This window comes from Gossypium hirsutum, chromosome A09, assembly GCF_007990345.1.
Source record: "Gossypium hirsutum isolate 1008001.06 chromosome A09, Gossypium_hirsutum_v2.1, whole genome shotgun sequence".
Classification (NCBI taxonomy): Eukaryota; Viridiplantae; Streptophyta; class Magnoliopsida; order Malvales; family Malvaceae; genus Gossypium; species Gossypium hirsutum.
The window spans coordinates 37,556,707-37,576,728 of NC_053432.1; the positions used below are offsets into that span (position 1 = coordinate 37,556,707).

Genomic DNA, 20,022 nt, shown 5'->3' on the forward strand with positions numbered 1-20,022 from the left:
TGTATCGGATATTTATTCTTTATTGTCACCTTATTCAGCTGACGATAGTCGATGCACAGCCTCATGGTTCCGTCCTTCTTTTTCACAAACAATACTGGTGCACCCCAAGGTGAGAAACTTGGCCGAGCGAAACCTCTATCCATCAACTCTTGTAACTGAGCTTTCAATTCCTTCAATTTCGTTGGTGCCATACGATACGGAGCTATCGAAATCGGTGTAGTCCCAGGTACAAGCTCAATACCAAACTCTACCTCCCGAATAGGTGGTAAACCCGATAATTCTTCGGGAAAAACATCCAGATATTCACAAACCACCGGCACAGATTCAGGCTTCTTTTCTAACTCTTTGTCATCAAGTACATACGCAAGGTATGCTTCACACCCCTTTCTTACATATTTCTGAGCCAACATCGATGATATTATAGCTGGCAACCCATTCAAGTCAATAGACTCAACTCGGATTATCTCGTTGTTTACACACCTCAAATCAATGGTTTTTCTTTTGCAATTTACAATTGCATCATGTACGGTCAACCAATCCATGCCGAGGAGAACATCAAATTCACCAAACGGTAAAAGTATCAAATCGGCTGGAAAACAGGAACCTCGAATTACTAGGGGACATTTCTTACACATGTTGTCAACAAGTACATAACGACCCAAGGGATTCGACACTCGAATTACGAACTCAGTAGACTCAACAAGTAAAGTCTTACTGGATGCTAAGGTTTCACATATATAAGAATGAGTAGAACCAGGGTCAATCAAAGCAATCACATTAGTACCAAAGAGAGTAAAAGTACTGGTAATAACATCTGGCGAGGAAGCATCCTCGCGTGCGCGTATAGCATAAGCCCTAGCAGGAGCACGAGCCTCAGATCTGGTTGTAGCGTCTCTAGATCCTCTCTGACCACCACTAGGATTTCCCATGTTTCTAGATGGTCTACCTCGAGCAGTGGTAGCACCCGGATTCCCACTTTGATTTACATTCTGTTCAGACAATCTCGGGCAATCATTAATAAAGTGGTCAACTAATCCGCACTTGTAACAGGAGCGGTCATAAAATCTACAACTCCCCGAATGCCATTTACCACAATACTGGCACTCCGTTCTGTCTCGACGATCATTTCTAACACTGGCAACCGAAGTGACTCGTGTACTCACAGGGGGTCGATCACGATCTCATCTAGAAAAACCCGAAGTGTCTCTAGACCGGCCTAAGTCATCTCTAAATTTCTTCGATGACTGTTGAAAGGGCTTTCCCGAAGATCTCTTACAAAACTCCTTTGCTCCCATATCAGCTTTTCTTTTCTCCTTACTGAGCTCCTCGGCTTTGCAAGCTCGCTCGACAAGTACCACAAATTCTCAGATTTCTAAAATGCCAACATACAGCTTTATATCATCGTTCAGTCCATCCTCGAAACGTTTACACATCACAGCTTCTGAAGAAATGCATTCTCGAGCGTACCGGGTAAGTCTTACAAACTTTCGTTCATAATCAGTAACCGACATGGAACCTTGTTTAAGTTCAAAAAATTCCTTTCGTTTTTGATCAATGAATCTCTGACTGATATACTTTTTCCGAAACTCGGTTTGGAAAAACTCCCAAGTTACTTGCTCTCTGGGCACAACAGAAATCGACGTATTCCACCAATAGTAGGCAGAATCACGTAGCAAGGAGATAGTACACTTTAGGCACTCATCGGGTGTGCAAGATAGCTCATCGAGTACCCGAATAGTGTTGTCCAACCAAAATTCAGCTTGCTCGGCATCATCGCTGTCCGTAGCTTTAAATTCAGTAGCCCCGTGTTTTCGAATTCTGTCAACTGGGGGCTTTTTTGACATTATTTGGTCAGTTACCAGAGGTATTGTAGGTGCGGGGGTTGTATTAGTCGGGAATGGAGGTTGTGGAACAGCCGTATTAGTTCGAATGTATTGGTTGAACCAATCATTCATCACGCTATAAAAAGCTTGTCTAGCTTCATCATTCTGATTACTAGCAATAGGTTGAGAGTCCGTCGGCGCTGTCCCTTGTACGGGAGCAGGCGCTACACTCTCAAGATCATCAGCTACCGTTCGGTTGGGATCGGGATCCATTTCTATAAGGAAACACATTTTAACTGTCAGAAATCACCACACTATCAAATAAACACATAATGGCATGTATAGCTAGACCCAAACGTATTACGGTAGTCCTAGAATCAACTAAACCGTAGCTCTGATACCAATAAAATTGTAACACCCCATACCCGAGACCGTTGCCAGAGTCGAACACGAGATGCTAACAGACTTAATTCATTTATTTGCACAGTCCATTTTAAAAATTTCCAAACAAGCTGGCTAACTGCTTCACTGTCACCTTAAAAATCATATCTCGAGTTCCAAAACTCGAAAACCAGTTCTGTGAATTTTTTCTGAAACTAGACTCATATTTTCATCTACAAAATTTTTTCTAGAATTTTTGGTCCAGCCAATTAGTACAGTTTATTAGTTAAAGTCTCCCCTGTTTTAGGGTTTGACTACTCTGACCTTCATGCATTACGACTTAGATATCGCCCTGTACAGGATTTCAATACTTATGCTGTTTTTTTATAAAGAATCTAGACTAAAAAAGGAATCTGTACATATAGGGCATGACTTCTAATTATCTCTGGTTAATTTATAGTGAATTTCCAAAGTCGGAACAAGGGATCCAGAAATCGCTCTGGCCCTGTTTCACAAAAACTTAAACATCTCCTAAAATACGGTGCATATGATTGTTTCGTTACTTTCATATGAAAATAGATTCATCAAGGTTCGATTACATAATTTATTCACTATTTAATTCCATTCCTACTATTTTTAGTGATTTTTTGAAATCCACATCACTGCTGTTGTCAGCGTCTATTTTTAAGGTAAACTTTACCTATTTCATGGTTTTCCATGGATCAACTAAAATTTTGTCATACATAGCACCAAAATGATCGTGATTAACCATTCCAATGGCTAATCGTTACCAAAATTTCCATAACACTCCATGAACAACATACAAAATGATTATAATGCTATGCTCAAAATATATATAAGCCATTTTCACATGGCTAACCAAATATATACATTACCGAAAGGTACATGACCAACAACAAAAGGGTAGTCCTATACATGCCATTTTCAGAGTTCAACTAAACGAGTACCAAAAGGGCTTTGATAGTGTGGATGACTTTGACTTTGACACTCCCGAATCTGATAGCTGACGAACAAAAATCTATAAAACAAAGAATCAAAGAAACGGAATAAGCATTTAATGCTTAGTAAGTTTTGAGTAATGAAATCATGCACAACTGAAGTATAGCATTCATATGACTAAACGAATAATTTCATATACACATATTCTCACAATCATACCTACTTCACATTTCCAACCCTTATATTCATACATAAGGAATCAACTTGACTAAAGGCCGGAAGCTTGTTAATCGATTGAGCGAATACTATTTAAAAGGAATCAATTATTCCAATGCATATACAAAACATACCTCATCGTTGGGGTTTTACGAGTGTATTAATTGAAATTATTACAGCAAGGTTGCTCATTCCCAAACCAAGTACCTTCGGGATTTAGTCGGATATAGCTACTCGCTCAAATGCCTTCGGGACTTAGCCCGGTTATAGTAACTCGCACAATTGCCTTCGGGACTTAGCCCGGATATAGTAACTCGCACAAATGCCTTCGGGACTTAGCCCGGATATAGTAACTCGCACAAATGCCTTCGGGACTTAGCCCGGTTATCATCCGAATATTAATGCACATATCAATAAATCATGACACATCTATATTTCATTTTCATAACTAGAATTCAAACACAAGTCACTTATCAAGCATTATCATTTTCGGCTCAATAGCTACATACAAAGAGCATGATTTTGATTTGCTTATAACATGATCTAATCGAATCATAATCTAAGTTCCATTACTCGAAAACTTACCTCGGATGTTGTCGAACGTCTTCAACGGCTATTCAATTACTTTTTCCTTCCCTTTATCGGATTTAGTTCCCCTTTGCTTTGAGCTTAATTTAACAAATAAATTGATTTAATCATCTTGAACATCATGAGAAATTCAAGGTACTTAGTCCATATATTTATATATTAGACATTAGAGTCATATTTATGAAATCATGAACCAAATTCAACATATTGGCTAATATTCTCCTTGAGCCGATTATCTAAGTCAAGATTGAATCATCATTATGCTTGCCTATAACCGAATACATGCAACACCAATCTATCTATTCATTCATGTGTGCATCTTATTTAAGCATGTATATCTACAACCGAATTCATCATATAAATATCTATGAATTCACTCAAACAATCTCAATACAACACATGGTGCTCAAACCATTATTCAAATTCAAAACTCGGCTAGTACACATATATACACTAGCAATCAAATACTAACATATGCACTTCACCTTAATAGCTAGCTTAGCAAACCTTAATTTAACATATAATTGTTCATAACACAATTACAGCATCCTCTCCATTCCATTAATTTAAAACACATACATTGCCCAATAATATCCAAAATCATATTCGGCCTTAGTACACACTTGTTAGCCGATTTTTCTCCATTTAGTAACTAATGCATATATGTGCTCATTTGCTAGACTCTACTTCACCTAGCTACCATTTATCTCTTCTATTTACTACCTTGGCCGAATGTTATAACCCAAGCCACACATATTGTTCCTCAAGGCCCTTCAATGACCACATTCGGCACCCCTTAGGAACAACCCAATTTCAACCATCAAGAAGGAAGAAAAAATATATGTACTAAGAGCTTCAAACTACTTGGCCGAATATCAACCCTCCAATCAATCAAAATTTAATCCATGGAATGAATAGAACTTGAACTAACCACCTTCTTTATACATAATTTTCCAAGAATTTCAAGATACTTACTTCTTCCTAATCCTCATCCAAACCGAACATGAAGCAAGAGAACTCATTTCTTCTTCCTTTCTCCTTAGAATTTTCGGCCAAAGATGTTAAAGGATGAACACGTTTTTTTCTTTTCTTTGTTTTCATCACCCTTCATCTCCTTATTTTATTACTAACCCTTTTATTTTATTATTTCTAACATAAAACATTAACACAACATGTTTATAATATGTTATGACCCATAGCATGGCCGGCCACTAGCTCAAATTTTGGGTAATTTGACATGCAAACCCATCATTTTTATAACATGCATTAATAGGCCACTTTACATTTGCCTAGCACATTTCTAAATTTTCTCACATAAGTCCTATTTACTAAAATTCACTTACAATTAACAAAATTCAAATATGAAATTTTCACACATGCATATATACATATAATAAGCATCAAATATGACGGTTAATTATTTTTATGACTCGGTTTTGTGGTCCCGAAACCACTTCCCGACTAGGGTCACATTAGGGCTGTCACATAAGGTCCTATGAAACGAGGACTCAACTTGCCTCTTTTACCAAATCTGAGGACTTTCCTCTACGGGGATACTTTCAGAAACACCCTATCACTAACTTGAAACTCAATCTCTTTTCGTTTCAAATTCGTGTAGGATTTCTTTCTATCTGAAGCAGCCTTCAAACAGTCGCAAATCACCTTAACTTTCTCTTCAGTTTCTTTAACTAAGTCAACCCCGTGAGTCTGATTTTCTTTAAGTTCAGTCCAATATAAGGGCGTCCGACACTTGCGTCCATATAAAGCCTCATAAGGTGCCATTTTTCAGACTTGACTGATAACTAAGTTGTAGGCAAATTCAACTAGCAGTAAGTACTTTTCCCAACTGCCTTGGAACTCGAGAACACAACACCGCAACATGTCTTCTAAGACCTGATTCACTCTTTCTGACTGACTGTCAGTTTGCGGGTGAAATACTGTACTAAAATTCAGTTTAGTTCCCAATGCCTCTTGCAACTTCTTCCAAAACCACGAGGTAAACCTTGGATCTCTATCCGAAATAATTAACAAGGGCACTCCATGAAGTCTCACGATCTCAAAAACATACAATTCAATCAATTTCTCAAGGGAAGAATCAGTACGCACCAGTCTAAAATGGGCCAACTTGGTAAGCCTATCAACAACAACCCAAACGAAATCTTTTTTCCTTGGCGTCAACGGCAACCCTGACACAAAATCCATGGTTACACTGTCCCATTTCCACTTGGGAACCATCACAAGTTGAAGTAAACCCGAAGGTACTTGGTGTTCAGCCTTCACTTGCTGATAAATTAGACATTTAGAAACAAACTTCGAAATGTCTCTTTTCATTCTCGACCACCAGTACATTTTCTTGAAGTCGTTATACATTTCCACACTACCTGGATGGATAGAAAAGCAACCACTATGTGCTTTTCGAAAAATCTTCTGAACAAGCTCATCGTCCTTTAGGTACAAAAATCCTATCTCGGTACATCATACAACCGTCGGTACCAATACAAAATTTTGATCAATTTCCCATCTCGCACTGAGCCATCGTAGCTTGCAAATCCTTATCACCTTTTTGAGCCTCACAAATCTCTTGAAGGAACATCGGTTTAGCACTCATCTCAGCTAGAATTGAATCATCACCAGTCACAGTCAATTGAGTATTCATAGCCCTCAAGGCAAACAATGATTCCTACTCAATGCATTGGCGACTATGTTCGCCTTCCTGGGGTGGTAGTTAATCACCAACTCGTAATCCTTATCAACTCCAACCATCTTCATTGCTGCAGATTCAGCTCTTTTTGTTTCATCAAATACTTTAAACTCTTATGGTCAGTAAATACCAGGCATCTCTTGCCATACAAATGGTGTCTCCAAATTTTCCACGCGAACACAATGGCAGCCAACTCTAAATCGTACGTCGGGCAGTTTTTCTTATGTGGCTTTAGTTTTCTCGAAGCGTAAGCTATAACCTTACCTTCTTGTATGAGCACACACCCCAATCTATTCAAGGAGGCATCACTATATATCACAAACTCTTTTCCCGATTTTGGTTGCACTAAAATTGGGGTTTCGATTAACAAAGCCTTTAGCTTTTCAAAACTCTGTTAGCACTTTTCTGTCCATTTGAACTTGACCTCTTTTTGTAGCAACCTCATCATCGGAATAGCTATCATGGAGAACCCTTTAACAAACCATCTATAGTAGCCTACTAGGCCCAAAAAGCTTCTAATCTCTGACACATTTCTCGATGGTTTCCACTCAATAATGGCCAATATCTTACTAGGGTCAACTTTAATTCCATCACCCGACACGATGTGTCTAAGAATCTGACCTCTCAGAGCCAAAACTCACTTTTACTAAACTTGGCATACAACAACTTATCCCTCAAGGTTTGCAAAATAGTTTTCAAGTGCTTTGCGTATTCACTCACATCTCGAGAATAAATTAATATATCATTAATAAAGACCACCACAAACTTATCCAAATACGACCAAAAAATGCTGTTTAGCAAGTCCATAAATATCGCAGGGGCATTTGTTAAAATGAAGGGCATGACAAGGAACTCGTAATGCCCATATCTCGTCCTAAACGCGATTTTTGATACATCTTGCTCCTTTACTCTGAGCTGGTAATAACTGGACCTCAAGTCTATCTTGGAAAACACAGTGTCTTCTTTCAATTGGTCAAACAAATTGTCGATCCTTGGCTAGGGGTACTTATTTTTCACTGTCACTTCGTTGAGTTGTTTGTAGCTTATACATAACCTCATCGATTTGTCTTTCTTTTTCACAAAGAGTACCAGAGCACCCCAAGTAGAATAGCTCGGTCTTGCAAAATCTTTATCTGTTAACTCTTGTAATTGGACTTTCAATTATTTTAACTCTGTTGGAGCCATTCTATATGGAGCAATAGAGATAGATGTCGTACCGGGGACTAACTCAATCTCGAATTCAACTTCCCTCACTAGAGGCAAGTCGGGTAATTCCTCCGGAAACACATCTGAGAACTCACATACCATTGGTATTGACTCGATCTTCAATCCAGATGCTTGAGTATTCAATAAAAAAGTGAGATAAGCTTCATACCCTTTTCTCAAATATCTCGCTGCCGACATGGACGATGTCACCACAGGTAAGTTATCCGTTCTACCCGATTCAACCCGAATAACATCCCTACTTTCACACTTCAACTCAATATTTTTTCTCACATAGGCTACCATAACGCCATGAGAAGTTAACCAATCCATCCCAAGGATTACATCAAATTCATTAAACGAAAATAACATCAAGTTAGCTGAAAAATAATGACCTCTAATTGTCAAAGGATAATTTCTACACACTTAGTCAACTAATACTTGCTTGCCTAAAGGGTTGGACACTTTCACCACAAATTCAGTGGGTTCAACTAGCATATTTGTACGGGGTATCAATTTTATACAAATATAGGAATGGGTAGACCCCAGGTCAATCAAAGCAACAACAAATATATCATGTACAGAAAAGGTACCTGTAATCACATCAAGGGACTCTGCCTCTTCACGAGCACGTATAGAGTAAGTCCTTGTAGGTGCTCTGCCCTCAGACCTTACAGTAGAATCTCTAGGTGTACCTCGGCTGCCAGCCCCACTTCCAGTGTTCTTCTAAGGCTTACCCTTCAAAGGAGTATTACTCGCCCTCATCTTTTGCTTTTCGTTCTTCTTATCCATCTCAGGGCAGTTTCAAATAAAGTGGTCTAATGAGCCGCACTTGAAGTAACCTCCATCATTTCCTCGACACTTACCGAAATGTCGTCTGCCACATTATGGGCACTCCGGTCTATTCGGTCGAGTACTACCCACACTTGCCACAGAAGTGGTTTAAGCTTTAGACTTCGAGTATTGTTTATTCTTGTTTCTACTCGAGAACCCTATCAACATATTTGATCGGGTGGTAAACTCTCTTGATCTCTTGGATAAGGTCTATTGTGATTTCTCCATCTGTCTTTTCCTTGAGTCACGAGAATTGATGTCAGCTTTTCTCTTCTCTTTGGCCAATTTTTCGGCCTTGCAAGCTCTCTCAACAAGTACTACAGACTCTCTCAACTCTAAAATGCCAACTAATAGATGGATGCCTTCGTTCAATCTATCTTCAAACCTTTTTACACATCGTTGCTTCTCTGGAAACGCACTCCCATGGATACTTGCTGAGTTTCACAAACTCGCGCTCATACTCCGTCATTGTCATACGACCTTGCTTTAGATCGAGGAACTCTTTCCTCCTTTGATCAATGAACCTTTGACTAATGTACTACTTTCAAAACTCTTCTTGGAAGAATCCCCAAGTTGCTCTCTCGACACAACTGACACAAGAGTGCTCCACCATTGGTAGGCCGAGTGACACTACACACTTCATACACTCCTCCGGCGTGCACGATAATTCGTCAAATACTCTGATGGTATTTTCCAACCAAAACTACGCCCTCTCTAGGTCATTTTCGATATTTGCTCGAAATTCTTCGGCCCCGTGCTTTCTAATTCTATCCACTGGAGGTTTCTCTCTTTTAGCCATTTCTGCTTCTTGAGGAGCTATATGAATGGGTTGAGGAATTGAGGGAAGTGGGAAGGTGGAGTATTCGGATTCACATGAATAAACTCTGAGTACCAAGCTTTCATAATATGAAGGTAAGCTTCTCTAGCCTCTCTGTCCTGACTCATTATCACGGGCCCACTATCAACTGGCGCAGTCGCTTCAATGGGAGCTGGCGTATTACTTTTCATGTCATCCGTTGTAGCCACTTCAGGATCCATTTACTATATATATAAAAACACAATTTATCTTGTCAAGAGTCATCACACTATCATTATACAATTATGGCATGTATAGCTAGACTCATACTCACGCTAGGTTGTCCTAGAATCGACTAAACCACAACTCTGATACCACTAAATGTAACACCCCTTACTCGAGTCTGAGACCAAATCTGGGCATGAGGCATTACCTAACTTAAATGCATGCATTTAATCTTTTCTAAAATGTAAAAACTAGGTCAAATTAAAATTTTCCTTTCATAGTCTATTGATTCCTAATATGCACTTACGAGGCCCAAATCATACTTTGGAAACGGTCTGGGATTAATTAAATCGCTTATGAAAACTTTGGAAAATGTCACTTGAAGTAGGGCACACACCCGTGTGGAAAGGCAACATGCTAGTGTGTCCCTGTTGACCTGGTCGTGCTAAAAGACCGTGTGGTTCACATGGCCTAAGCATAAGGGAACACGCCCGTGTCCCGGGCCTGTGTGAATTAAATTCCAAAATTGAACCTACAGAGGTCTTTACACGGCCTGACACACGCCTGTGTCCATGCCCCGTGTCCCTTACACGGTCATGACACACCTGTGTCTTAGTCCGTGTCTAAAAACCTTAACATTTTGTTTTTGATGTCAGCAACAAATTAGGGGCACACGGCCAAGGCACACGCCTATGTCCAGAGGTCGTGTCCTCTACACGGCTGAGACACACGGTCGTGTCTCTGCTCGTGTGTTTACTACCATGCATACTAACTTGCAAATTCGAGGTACAGGGGACATACGGTCAAACAACACGCCCATGGGACTGACTGTGTGTTGCACACGGCCAAGACACACGCCCGTGTGTCTACCCGTGTGGATGATATAAGGCTATCTACCAAGCCTTTTTGCCACCTTGAAACACCATATAACACCCTCCTTCATACCAAAGTTTCACATAACATGGTTTTTAAACCAAGTAACCTTAACTAAGGCCTATACACATTTCACATATACTTGAACAACAAATTTATACACTTTGCTATCCATACACTGAAATTTACACGTTTAACCATATACCAACAATTTCACATTCATGAAAGACCTTCTCGTATTCATATAACAACTTTCAATATTATCCATTTTTCACGGCCTTATACAAAATGAGTCAAATACTAAAGTAAGCCAACACATTTGGCCTAAAACATTGTGACACTGAAACAAGATTAAAAGATCCTATACATGCCGTAATCAAAATAAAAGAACTAACTATACCAAGTGCTTCAAATGATAGTGTGACTGGCTTCTCCGACGTAAGACGATGATCCACAAGCTACTTTGGTGGCACTATAAGAAAATGGAAATGAAAAGGGGTAAGCATAAAGCTTAGTAAGTTGCATGCAAATAAACATAAACTATTTATCATAAAACAATATGCTTATAACATTTCATAGCTTGTTCATGAATACAATAAATAAACATAAGTACAACTTACACATCACCATCCAATGCAATTCATAGCATATATTTAGCCCACATCTCATACATTTCAAGTAGGTACTTGTACCACTCACCACATGGTCATAAATTTTCTCATTTCAATATAATTAAGGAATATTTCATTGAACTATTTGGAATATTATAGGATACTCAATAACCCCAAACATGGGATAAGATGCCGACGCCATGTCCCAGACATGGTCTTACACTGGCTCTCATCTATTGGTGTCGATGCCATGTCCTAGACAGGCTTACACTGACACACAACAAGCTGACGCCATGTCCCAAACAGGTCTTACACTAGCTTGTATATCCTGAGGCCAATGCATGTCCCAGATATGTCTTACACTAGCTCTCGTCTCAATACCGATGCATGCCCCAAACATGTCTTACACTGGCTCTCATAATATGGTCGGTGCATGTCTTAAACATGTCTTACACTGGCTCACATACCACCCAATGTCATGGTATGAATATCCAAGTCTATTCCAAACGTTCAATCGAAAGTCTTTACTACATTAATTTCTCGACATGCATTTACATAAATCACAATCAAACAATTTATGCAATATCAATTCATTCATACATCATAGCAATATAATTGCATTATTAACATACAACTTACCTCGGATTACAAAATGTAGGCGACTAGACGATTTACTTTACTTGCCCGGCTTTCCCCCGGTCCAAGTCTGATTTCCGTATTTCTTAGTCTAAGATGATAAAAGGTGACAATTTTTCCCTTAGACTTTCAAAAAAATTATGATTTCACCCTTGGGCTCGTAAATCAATTTTTATCAAATTTCTTCAAACCTTAAGCCTAACAGAACCCTTTTTACTCTTGTAGTGACCCAAAATTCTCATTATTTCACCACATTACTATCTATTTTACAATCTTTTCAAAATGGTCATATTAGGGTTTTCATGAGAAGTTCTTTTACAAAAGTTGTTTACTACACAACTAAGTTTCATTTTCTTCCATAAAAACTCAACAAACATCATAAATCCTTTCATGGAATATCCCTAGACTATCAACCATTTTGCAAAATGGTCCTCCTATTAGCTAGCTCATGCGATAAGGGTTCCAAAAGTACCAAATTATCAAAAATAGGCATCTAAATCACTTACTTGAGAGAGAGATGAATGGCTAAAAGTTCAAGCTTCCAAAACCCTTAGAATGGCTGAAAATTTCGGTGGAGGAGAAAGGAAAAATGAAAAAGATGATGGCTAGTCTTTTAAGGTATTATTTTATCATACATTAGGTCATCAATTTACCTAACCATTTGACCCATTGATTTTCTTGTCCCTATGGCCAGACATGCCTCTTTAAGGGGATCCAATTGCACTTTAAAGGTCTCCAATTATGGCTCTCTATCTATTTAACACCTTTGGCTAGTAAAACACAACTTTTCCCCTTTATGCGATTTAGTCCTTTTCCAAAATTAAGCTCACAAATGCTAAAATTGCCTCACCGAATTTTTCATGCACTAATATAATCATGTATAATACCAAAATAATAATAATAATAATTTCTCTGACTTTGGATTCATGGTCTCGAAACCATTGTTTCGACTAAGCCTAAAACCGAGCTGTTACAATAAGAGATAATGTGGTGCATGACATTGTGACATTGTAAAATGTCATGACTTTGAATTACTTGAAATCATGAAATTTCTCTCTATATGATCAATTTTTTGACATTGTAAGAGGTGATATCGCAACATTGTAGCAAAGTAGCCCCAAAACACTTTAAAACATCTCCAAAGATCATCAAATCATACCTTGAGCTCCAAATCACTTAAAATCATTATTAAAACACATTTGAACTCAAATTCATCTAAAAAACATGTTTAAACCATATCAAAGGCCAAAAATTAGAGCCAAATGGAAGTTTCATAAACATTATGAAATAATACTAAATTTAAAATTTAAGACCAAACACACTTAACTTGTTGAGATCTAGTGCACTTAGTGTAATATTTTTGTCTATATGTACTTGTATTTTTTCAAACAAATTGGTTTAATAAAATATTCATCAATTCCATTAATATCTTCATACATTTTCCTCAATGGTTTTTGCACGCAAAGCAACATGAAAGCAAATATTGACCCATTGATTATCTAGTATTTAACTAATAATAAGAGATATTACGTGGTTAGATCATAATACAAAAATAAAACTTATATAGATAATCTAAACATGTTCTTAGCCTAATTGGAAATGAGAAAATCAATTGAAAGACTAATATGTCATCTACCAAATCAATTGAGGAGATACCTTGTCTGGGTACTAGTGCGAATGACTCCAAGAAGATAGAGACATAGATGTGACTGACAGTTCATCAGACAAGATCCAATTAGAATAGATCCTAGATCCATTTATGGATTTATTCACTTGTGACGTTCGTAGTGTGATATATCTTAATCCTAAGTGGACAATGGACTATATATGAGTAACTCATATACTTTGATGTAAATGAAAGCCCGTGTTCAAATAGATAAGGAACCGAAAGCTAGTAAGTTTAGCATATGACTTTTATAGTATGTAGCATCATTTCACAACAATAGAATTCGTAACCCAATAAAGAGTAAATGATATCCTCTTATCAGCATTACATTATGGAGAAAAGTAACCATGACCATGGGTCATTTGTCTTTATGATAAATGATTTAATTATTATTTATAGTAATTGACTTTTCATGATGGAAGAGGTAATAGTTACCATGAGATAAAATAGGATCCTATGAGGGCAACACACTTATGACAAAGTCATTGGACGAGGATTTTTTAAGTAGCTTTCAAAATGGTTTATAATAAGGGAGTGCTCAATCATGATACTTTAGTGGAATTCTTTCATGACTAAATAATGTTGTAATTAATGGGTGAAAGATGAAACTTAATTACAAATTATTTAAGCCCTAATTATATATGTCAAATCGATCCCCCTGCTAGCTTAAGATAGCAAGAAACGAATTGCATGTAGAACCAACAAATATGATATGAATGAAAACGATGAAGTAAGAGAAATAGATCGCATGTATCACTATCCATAGTGAATGCATTTTCCGCTAAATACAAAAGATGACTTTTAAATTAATTTAAGCTTTTTGAATTATTATTTAATTAATTGATAACTTTAACAAAATTAGAATTGGGTTGAGAAAATAATTTAATTGAGAAATTAAATTAGTTGATTTAATTACTTAAATTAATTTATTAAAAAATAATATTGGAGCTAATACATGAAAGGCTCAACTTAAGCTTATTACATGTAAAGGGCGACAAAACCCAATAGTATTACTAGGGGTGTCGCTGCCCCTAGTACTTTAGTTCTACTAGAGCATTGTATTTTTTATGAAAATATTATTATATAATTAGACCTTATTCGAGCAGAACTCTTGTATTGATTCTCTATATATAGGAACTATGTGTTAAGCAATTTACAACATTTCACATACGACATTATTCTATCAAAAATAATGGAAATTTATTTTACAGAATAAATTATATTTTCTGAGAAAAACACATAGTTTTTAGGTAAAAAGAATTAATTTTCTTACTAAAAGTTAAATAAAAGTTTTGATTTTCTGATTGAGTTCATATTACTCGAGCCTACGCTTGTGGTAATTCATGGTTCGAGAATAATGGAGAAGGTTATTTGATAGAAAGTCGAGATAGACTTTAGACCATCTCGTACAAAGTACAAGTAATTTTCTATTAAGCTTATTTTTATAAATAACACAACGGCTCGATTTCAAAGAGAATTTTTTAAACTTCCACTGTGCCTATTGACACTGCTTTCTAAATTGATTTTTCCAACACAGCCTATGTACATGCCATTACAAAACCTTCTAATACAGTAATACAAAGGAAACTATGTCTTTCTAGTCTCAAACAATGATGTGTTTCTTCTAAGACCCGATCTCTACTTTCTTAGAAAGGTTTTCTACCCACACATTTAAACCACTAATGCATAATGCATTAAGCTCAAAGAGTTTAGTAACTACGCTAGGACATCCAATTTATCATTCTTACAGTTTGTGTCAAGTCTTTTTACAAATTAAAAGCTTCGCTTTGACTAAACCACTGACAAGTTACCAATTTTTTAGCTCATTGTTTGTACCATGCTCATTTTCCACTAGCCTACATGGCTTCCTTTATTTCAAAACCTATCAATATAAAACTTATGTTCATTTCACTTGTTTGAAATATAGCTCTTTAATGTTAAAATTCTTATTTCACTAATTCAAAATATTAATGAAATTGATGTTTACACTTAGGTCCACTCTTATTTAATTATTCATTTTTAAATCATATCAATTTATTCGTGTCCATTTCGACACTTACTATAATTGTAAGTTCAATTATCATTACTCATGAACACTTACCATGTCACTTTTGTTTCAATTTTAACAAGACATGTTTATTAATAATTCTTATTAGTCAAATTTTAAAACATTTCACCCTTAATAAATCTTAGCAAAATATACTTGGATACTCAAGATTCCAACTGAACACCCTAACATATATTGCTCTAAAGGCAAAACCATAAACACCTTGAAAAAAGATCCAAAATGCACTTATGTGCTATGCCATAAGGTATATAACCTTGCCTTAACACTAAATGTCAATCTTCAATACTAATGCACATACTAATCTTTATGACTTAGCAATTTTATCCTAACTATTTCACCAAATTTATTAGGGCACTTTAATATTTAATCACTTTGAGCAATAAATAATAGTTTGTGCATTTGTGGTATATATATATATATATAAAGAATCACTTTTTAAGTGCTTATTGAGCTATTTCATTAACATTTCATAAGTATTCATCTTCGTTTATCAATGAACAACACAATTACATACACTTGTAAGGAAAAAGAAATCACTTTTTAGTTATATATGTAATAGTCACACTAATATCACTTGGGTGAACTATGCCACCAATTACCCACGAATGCGCCCTGAAATATAGAATACCATTGCCCGCTTTGTTTGTGCTTGGGTATACATATAGATACAATTGGATTTGTTCAATGGGTTGGACTTTTTGTTTTGTATGGGTTTAAATTAATTGAATTGGGCTACCAATATGTATTCGGTTTAAACTTAGGGTTTTATTAATGTTTGCTTGTTTGGTTTGAGAAATTAAAGTGACAACCGATCAAGTAAGTTTATTTAAATCGAACTTTCGTTTTTATAAAAGTGGAACTCTCTCTCTATATATAAATTAAAGTGACAACTGATAACTGATGCATATGGATACCGAATCTTCAGTGCTAAGTCATTGGTTGTGCATTGTGATGCTACGAACAGATGAAAAGCAATTACACTTACTGTCTCATAGTATATAAATGCTTAACCACATCTATAAAAGTAGATACTTTTCTCTGTTTATTTACGCTGGCTTGGTATTCCGAAATGGTTGAAATGGTTTTTTCTGTTAACGAAGGAGACTGAAATGGTTAATAACATACAGCAATTGGTTTTTAATTGCTCTTATATCATGTGAAGGCTACAAAATTGTTGTAAAAACCAGAAAGAAATGCAGATAAAATTAAAGATCCCCTTGACCTTATATAAAAACATAATGTTTATTTGGAATCATAGGTGACTGAAAATCTAGTTTAAAATGGTGGTAACCATGTGATAGCAATGGGGCTTCTTACTTTGTGCACTCCGTCCTTCCACACCAGCCCTCCAAACTCAGGCATTGTTTGTGGGGATTTTCTTGTGAAACTGATCTTGTAAGACAGTTTCTGGTTTCTTCTAGTGAAATTTAGAGTTTTGGGCTCAACTTTAATGGTGACGCCTTTAAATGGTGAAACTACAACATGGTAATGTGAAGCAGGAGGACCAACATTTGTGACTGTTCTATGGAGAGTCAAAGTTGAAATGGCTGTATCTTCTGGGAAGACAACTGAGATTGCTGGGTAGTTCAAATCTCCTGGAGTGGCAAGGGTGTTGTGATGGCAAGACATATTGGAATGCTTGCTAAAAGCTTTTAGCTGCATTGCAGTCAATTTCTGTGTGCAGAGGAATACAAAGTAATCCTGGGCTGAAATGTCATAGATCAAACCTGGGTCTAGAGCTTTCAAAGGTTGATATGACCAGCTCCATGATCATAGGGAGTGGAAGCTGCTGCAGTGGAAGAGTCTTGGAGTGGATTATGGATGTTATCATGAACATAAGCGGTTGTCATTAGAGCAGATTTAACTGCTGCGGCACTCCAATCTGGGTGTCTGGCCTTGATCAAGGCAGCAATTCCACTAACATGAGGGCATGACATTGAAGTCCCTGATAATATGTTGAATCTCACTCTCCTATGATCTGTTGGAAGACTTGACGGACCCAATTCTCCAGTCCAGGCTGCAAGGATGTTCACCCCTGGCGCAACCACATCAGGTTTGAGAATTTCAAGTGTGAGGAAATTTGGTCCTCTAGATGAAAATGCTGCCACCACTGGTGATGGCCTAACACCCAATCTGGTACCTAAAAAGGCTAGAGTTGCGGTTGGTTTCCCATTTGTTAAGGCATAATGTTTGATTGCTTTCCCTTCCATCTCTCCCACTGCAACTGCTGGAAGTAGGTGACAATCTGCAACAAGCTCCTCCCCATTTGCTGCAGTGTTTGTCAAAATCATTCCTACTCCTCCAGCATCTTTCACTACTTGACCCTTTTGCACTCTAGGACTTATTCCTCGATCACATATCACAATTTTCCCAGAAACAACATGTGGATCCAAAGTTCCCTCTAAGCATAATGAACTTGGATTAGGGCTGCTTGAGTTACTACCCATATAAACAAGAGGGTATTGCTTGTTTGCCTGCAGTAACCTTCGCCCTTTGTAGAGTGAAACTCCAGGTATGGTTCTCCCACTCCCTAGCTTAACATTACCTGGAAAATCTCTATCCATGGTGCTAGCACCGACTGTAGTGATCCATGGTGGTACATTAGTGAGGCTGACAGGATCTGGTCCTCCATTGCCAGCTGAGCAAGAGACAAAAACACCCATCTCCATTGCTCCAAAAGTTGCTATCGCCAAACTGTCGTGAGAGTAAGATAAAGCTCCACCACCCAAAGATATCGACAACACATTCACTCCATCACCCACCGCTCTATCAACCGCTGACAGAATATCCGAGCTGAAGCATCCACCAGTCCAGCAAACCTTGTAGGCTGCAATTCTTGCACCAGGAGCCATTCCTCTAGCTGTTCCATAGGCATAACCAAGAAGATTTGCACCTCGTACCGGAGAGCCAGCAACAGTGGCTGCTGTGTGAGTACCATGTCCATCTTGATCTCGAGGTGATTTATATTCGTTTTTCTCATTGATTTTCCCAGTGGCAGCTTCATATCCCCGGTAGAACACTCTTGCACCCACAATTTTCCTGTTGCAGTGATGCTTTTTAAAGCCTCGTCCAGTTTCACATGTTCCTTTCCAGTGAGGAGGAACGGGTGTCATCCCTGTATCATTAAAGCTAGCACTTTCCGGCCAAATTCCAGTGTCAAGTACCCCAACTATGACGTCATGATCCGCAAGTTTTTGAGACCAGATGCTAGTACTTTCTTCTGGTTCTAATCCAAGGAACATAGGACTCCTTGTGGTGTGTAATTCATACTTGGTCTCTGGAAGTATAGCAACTACACCATCTTCTTGTTTTAGCCTCTCAGCTTCTTCTTCAGTTAACTGAGCGGCAACACCATGAAAAGCATTTTGGTAGCTATAGATGATCCTATTTTCACCATCTCCTTCACCTTCACTCTGGGTATCGGACATTACCGACTTTAATTTCGATGAGTACCATTCCAGAGGACTGGAGAATGATGCTGGCATTGCAGACTTGTGCATTTGGACGATGTAGGTCTTCTTTATTAATGAGTTGCTTTCCGACAGGACGAAAGCGAAACACAGGCAGCTTGCTAGAATGAGAAACAGCCATTTTACTGGGTTTTCAGCCATATCCAAGCACAAGCTTTTTGGGGGGTGCTACAGAAAAATGGGAAGGTGAGTGGAGGTGGTGATGTCCTTGAGAGACTACAAATATCCCAGAAACCTGTACTGTCTTGTTAAGCTGGTAATTAAGTTGGTTGGTGCTTCTTGAATGCTTGGTAGGTGGAGTTAAAAACTGGTCTTTGGGGGGGGGTGCAGTGGTAAAAAGTTTAAAAGTTTATCTTGTTTGCGGAGAAACTAGCTGTTTTTCATGCTGTTGTTAATGGCTTCTTCCTATGGTTACCTAAAACATAATAATAAATAATGAAAGCTCACACAAGCAACGAGTGATCCTTCAACTTGTCCGCTTTTCATTAGATGAAATCAGAGGTGAGAAAAGGCATGAAGACTTTTAAGCGTGGTTGGATGAGACTGAATTAATGGTCTTTTAACATTATACACAATTTCTTTTAATGCTGTGCCGTTGGTGCTTTCCGTATGCCAAGTTTCGGGTCCCCACGATCACATGATGCATGTAAAGCATCTGTGGCGTTGTCAGAGTAAGAAAGAAAATGGGTTATTACATTCGTCTTTCTCATTTTAAAAATGCCCAAATTTCCTTTTTGGTTTCCCGTCATCTTCCAAATCTTTAGTTTTTTCTTTCTTTTCGGTTGATATTCAAAAGAAAATGCACTCGAGCTTTTTCATATTGAGAAACCAATAATTATTTTAGTAATTAAGTGATGGTGATGGTATAACTAACGGTGACGAATGTTGCAATGCAAATTCAAATAATGGTGATGATATTGCGAACGGGGATATTTATAATGGTATGGCATAGTGTATAATTGAAATTTTTG

The 20,022-nt window shown here is 37.6% G+C and overlaps 1 pseudogene; it reads right to left on the minus strand.

Annotated features, from left to right (window-relative positions):
* Positions 1-16,781: 16,781 nt before the first annotated feature.
* On the minus strand, positions 16,782-19,570 carry LOC107933942 (subtilisin-like protease SBT1.3; annotated as a pseudogene).
* Positions 19,571-20,022: the final 452 nt, after the last annotated feature.